The following is a 6,291-nucleotide window of genomic DNA, read 5'->3' as shown; positions in this document are numbered from 1 at the left end:
TAGGCAACAGGCAGGAGCCTATTTTGAAGTCACAGAGGATGCAATGGATGACAGTGCATGTGCCATAGAAATAAGGGGAATGTGGGCTCAGTGTCAGGGTGAACATGGGTGTGTGGGTGTCAAATATTAGAACAGTGGAAAATGGCAGAAGGCACCATTGGGTGTACACCACACCTAGTACTTATTCTTTGGCCTGACAAATAAGAACACAATGCACTTCTTCAACCAGTTATCAGAAAAATAAGACCAATGAGCTCTCTATCCATTTTAATACCTTTATCATAATCCCTTTCCACATTATGTTTAATTAAACAGGCTCTTACTTTCATGTGTATTTCTTAAGGACATTCTCTAATTTGAACAACTTAGCAAGTTTAATATTTATATATCTTGGTAATGTTTTGTTCTTATGATCCTAAAGATTTCAAAATCAAAATTTTAACCATTTTAACATTCTACGAAAACTGCATAGAACAGGGTATTGAAAGAATAGAAAAGGAAGGAAAATAGCTAGACCATTATTTCTATCTTGTATATATGGGCTTTAGTTGTTCTTTATAAAATCAATCATATTTGTTTGGAATTATTGTTCTAGTCCAAATAGCCACACACACAATATGTCCTTTCTGAGGGTTTCTCGATTATATGGGTAGAAATGTAAAGCCAAATAATTGCCATGAAATATGTTGTTTTATTAGGTATATAAATTCATTTTGGTCAATTAAGCACAGCAACTTAAAATAATTTGTGATTTTTGTTAAGATATAGATATATATGTACACACAATACACACATGTATATGATCACAGTTGCACTTATCCTGAATATTCTTCAGTTATGAAAATCTCCTTTTGCGAATTTAGTCATCTAACATATCTATCCACATTAGGAGGGCCCTACTTTGACAATACTTTATACAAAGGAGAGGAAATGCAGTCAGAATGAATCTTCCATTATTTTCTTTTAAAGATTTATTTATTTATTTCATGTATGTGAATATGCTATTGCTGTCTTCAGACACACCAGAAGAGAGCATTGGAGCCCCATTACAGATGGTTGTGAGCCACCATGTGGTTGCTGGGAATTGAACTCAGGACCTCTTGAAGAGCAGTCACTGCTCTTAACCACTGAGCCATCTCTCCAGCCACTGGGTCTTCCATTATTAAGATAAAGATGTCCTTACTGAAAGGCCATATTCAAATTTCTTGTTATATGGTCTGTGAACACAGTTTCTATGCTTCTGAATGAGCTGTTTAAATTATTGTGGTAAATTTTAAATTTAAAAGGCTAGTAGTGGCTTAGATAAGATGTATATACAGCATTGAAAATTTTTGAAGTAAACTTCCAGATGTTTTTTTCTGATGAGGATGAGTTTAAAATTTTATCAAAGATTGGATGACATCAATTCTAATACTTTTCTAGATGGGATACTAAGAAACTCAATTTTATTTGAATTACCTAAAGGAAAAAAACATCATCATGCTTTTCAGATCTATTTTGTGATCATGTCCTATGGAATATACATTTCTATATCCAACAGTGTTTCATCCTCAGTGTTGTTGACTTCAGTTAGAATAGAATAATTTGCCACCTGGCTCCAATTACATATATTTGAGTCAGAATGTTGTTCAATTGCGTATATAGTCCAGGCTGGCCTCATCTAAAATGCCTATGTTTTTCTTTATTCTCATTAGTGGCTAGACTTACAATTGCATTCCACCATTTCCAGCTACAACTCTATGTAGACAATTCAATACCTTTGCCTCAGCCTCTTGAGAGCTGGGATTGTGGACATGAATCATGACACTCATCTAAGATATTTTTAATGATTTTAACCATTTTCTACTGTTAAATCTGTCTTCCATACTATCAAATAATATGATCTACTTTAAACATAAATCAATCACTACCATAGTTGATGGTTAAAAATTTTCAGTAACTTTCTATCTCCTTCTGGGTAAATTCAAAATTTCAGTGCTGCCTCACTTAGGTCCTCTCCAGGGAGAACTGTCCATATCTCTATCGCAGCATATATTATACTGCTTCACCATTTTTTCTTAAATATTCATCCTCTCATAGCCTGTTGATGGGAGGGATGGCCTTCATCATTTTTGCCCTCTTATTACATCTATATGTTAGGCACCCAAAATTTTATGGGTGAATGTGTGCATTTATTAAAAGCTGAGTGATATAATTTATATAAACACTAATTCTAGCCTTCAATTAATGGTGCTGTTCTAAGTGGCAGTCTGTATGTAGGAGAATGAAAATGATTCATGTTTATCACACTGCACAAACTTCAAGTCCAAGTGGATCAAGGATCTCAACATATCTAATAGAACCTAAATCTAATAGAAGAGAAAGTGGGAAAGAGCCTTGAACTCATTGGCACAGGGGAAACATTTTCTGAACACAACACCAATGGTCAAGGCTCTAAGATCAAAAATTGATAAATTGGACCTCATGAAACCAAAAAGCTTCTATAAGGGAAAGGACACTGTCAATAGGACAAATCGGCAACCTAGAGATTTTGAAAAAAAAAATCTTCACTGACATGACATCCTACAAAGGACTAATATCTAAAATAAAGAACTCAAGAAGTCAACCTCTAAAACCCTAAATAACCCAATTAAAAATAGGGTACAGAGCAAAACAGATAATTTACAACAGAAGAATATTGAATGTCCAAGAAGCATTTAAAGAAATGTTCAACATCCTTAGTCATCAGGGAAATGCAAATTAAAATAAACTTGAGATTCCACCTCACATCAGTCAGAATGGCTAGGATAAAAAACTCAGGTGACAGCAGATGCTGGCGAGGTTGTGGAGAAAGAGGAACACTCCTCCATTGCTGGTGGGATTGCAAGGTGGTACAACCACTCTGGAAATCAATCTGGAGATTCCTCAGAAAATTGGAAATAGATCTACCTGAAGACCCAGCAATACCACTCCTTGGGAATCCAAAAGATTCCCCACCATACTACAAGGGTACGTGTTCCACTATGTTCACAGCAGCCTTATTTGTAATAGCCAGAAGCTGGAAACATCCCAGATGTCCCTCAACAGAGGAATGGATACAGAAAATGTGGTACATCTACACAATGGAATACTATTAATTTATTAAAAACTAGGACATCAATATAATCCTGAGCAAGGTAACCCAGACCCAAAAGGCCATCCATGGTATGTATTCACTGATAAGTGGATATTAGTAAAAAAGTACAGAATACCTATTATACAACCTAGAGACCATAAGAAGTTTAACAAGCAGAAATACCCAAGTGAGGAGGCTTCAACCCCATTTAGAAGAGGGAAGGAACTAATCATGAGAAGCAGAGGAGGGGAGGGGCCTGAGTGGGAGAGGGGAGGGGAGGGAAAAGGGGAAAGAGGAACAGGATCAGGTATGGAAGTGCAGGAGAGAAGCCCAGAGAGCCGAAGATAATGAATGGAGATATGCAGCATCAGCAGTGGAAGGTAGGGAGACCCTGTAGAAAGTACCAGAGACCAGGAGGTGAGAGACTCTAAAAACTCAATGGGGGTGACCTTAGCCAAAATGCCCAACATTGGGGAGATGGAACTTGAATTGTCCATTTCCAGTAGATAGGGCGTCAAGTGGAGGGACAGAGTTACTAACCCACAGTCAAAATTTCTGACCCAGAATTGTTCCAATCTAAAAGAACTACAGGGACAAAAATGGAGAAGAGACTGAAGTCTGGGAGAGCACTAAGGCCTAATACTATTACTTACAGGCAAGAGCCTGTCATGGTTGTCTTCTGAGAAGCCCTACCACCAGCTGACTGAGATGGTTGCAGATGCTTACACCCAACCATTGGATTAAAGTTGGGGACCCCTATGGAGGAATTAGGGGAAGGATTGAAGAAGCTGAAGGGGAGAGTGACCCCTTAGGAAGACCATCAGTCTCAACTTACCAGACCCCAGGGAGCTCCCACAGACTGAGCTACCAACCAGGAGCATACATTGGCTGGTCCAAGGTCCCTGGCATATATGTAGCAGAGGTCTACCTGCTCTGACTTCGTAGGAGATGAACTTAATCTTGGAGAGCCTGGAGGCATCAGGGAAGGGGAAGGCCTGGTGGGGGAGAGAGCACCCTCTCTGAGTCAAGGGGGAGGAAGAATGGGAAGAGGAACTGTGAGAGGAGGGACTGAGGGGGAGCAATGACTAGAATATAAATAAAATAATTTAAATGATTAAATAAAATAAGAATAAGGCTGGAGAAATGGTTCAGTGGCCAAGAGTACCGACTGCTCTTCCAGAGGTCCTGAGTTCAATTCCCAGCAACCACATGGTGACTCACAAACATCTGTAATGGGATCTGATGCCCTCTTCTAGTGTGTCTGAAGACAGCTACAGTGCACTAATATTAAATAAATAAGTAAATCTAAAAAACAAAACAAACAAAAAAAACTGTAAAAAAGATATAACAAGGAAAAAATCATACAAGTAATCTTTCAGTGTAGTATCCTATTATGACACATATTTAGTTTCACAAGAAGAATTTTATTACTTTGCCTAAGGCATATTATGTCAAGGTGAAGCTAGTTTTCACAGATCATAATAATCAGACTTTGGTTTTACAAGTCTTTGTACAGCTATATACTTTTATTTGTTTGGGACAAATGCCTATGTCTGGAATGATGGGATCATGTGTATAGTACATGTTTAACTTCTGTTTCCTAACATCATTTGCAGCATTTCCATTTCTAGCAGAAATGGGTGGATATTCTAGTCACTCTGTACTTTAACAGTGCTCAATATTGTCACTGATTTTTATTTTGACCATTTTTAGTAAGTGATGGAATGAGTGAAAAATGTTGGAAATTGTTTTTTATGATTATTTATTATCTGGGTATCTTTGATAACCAAGTATCAAGTCAAATATTTTTTATTCATAATTTTTCTTTTTAAAAAATTTTTTTTTGGATATTTTTATTTACATTTCAAAATTTCTCTATTTGCTCATTGAGAATTCATTCAGTGTATATTTTGGATATAACCATATTCAAATACAAGGTTTGTAAATATTTTTTCTGTGTTTTGTATTTTAATTTTCTTTATCACTGAAAAATAAGCTATTTCATTTCAATGGTTCAATTTACCAGTATATTTGTGGATTGTGATTCTAATAACTTACTTAGAATATATTTGTTCTTCCCATTATTACAATAATTTATCTCTTCTCTTCTTCCTCTTCTTTCTTTCTCTCGTTCTTCCTTTCCTTCCTTCCTTCCTTCCTTCTTTCCTTTCCTCACTCCCTCCTCCTCTTTCTCCTTCTTCTTCTTCGTGTGTGTGTGTGTGGGGGGGTTGAATGTGTATTATAGGGTCTCATGTATCTCACACTGACCTTAAACATGCTCTACAGAAGTTGACTCTGACCTGATCTTCCTGTGTTTGCTTCTAAGTGCTGGCATTAGAGGCAAGAGCAGCCATGCCTGGTTTATATAGTACTGAGGATCAAACCAGGCGCTTTATGCATTACTGAGCAATCATTGAACCAACTGATTTATATCCTCAGTCCTCTATTAATACAACATTGCCTTTATTTATTAGTTTTATATAAAGGTCACAGTAGATATCAAAATTTATTATACTATAATTTAAAATAATGTTAATAACAGATATTATGATATATAATAAATTATAATATATTAATAACATATAATATATAAAAATTGCAATTCTATAAGTTGTTTATGTTCAGTTTGTCAACTTCTATTTTAAAGGCTATTAAAATTTTGGTTGAATTACAATAAAAACAATAAATGACTTTAGAAAGTAATACTGTCTTAATACTACTGAGCCTTTTGAACCACATAATGACATGGTTTTCCTTTAAGTGTATTTTAAAATATTTAGCAATGTTTTTCATTTTCTAATGTATACTTTTTAGACACATTTTTTCATGGCAATCTCTAAAGAGCTGAAATATTTTAAAAGTGATTACATTTTAATTATTTGTGTGTGTGTGTATGCATATGAGCATGCATGTGTCAAAGCATATGTGGAAGTCTCAGGACAACTTGCAGGAGTTGGTTCTTTCCTTCAACCATATGGATCTTGAGAGATGAAACTCAGGTTCAGCAGTAAGTACTCTTATTTGCTGAGCCTTCTTGCTGAATCACTCAAGTATTTAATATATTTGGATACTATTTTAAATGGAATTTTAGAATTTTAATTTCTGATTGCTCGTGGTTGAAATAAAAAAAAATACAAATGAGTTTTGTATATTGATTTTTAAATCCTAGAATCCTGCTCATTTCATTTATTACACAT

Source organism: Mastomys coucha, chromosome X (assembly GCF_008632895.1).
Source record: "Mastomys coucha isolate ucsf_1 chromosome X, UCSF_Mcou_1, whole genome shotgun sequence".
Lineage (NCBI taxonomy): Eukaryota > Metazoa > Chordata > Mammalia > Rodentia > Muridae > Mastomys > Mastomys coucha.
The sequence above is the reverse complement of the archived record's forward strand: the minus strand, read 5'-3'. Positions refer to the sequence as shown.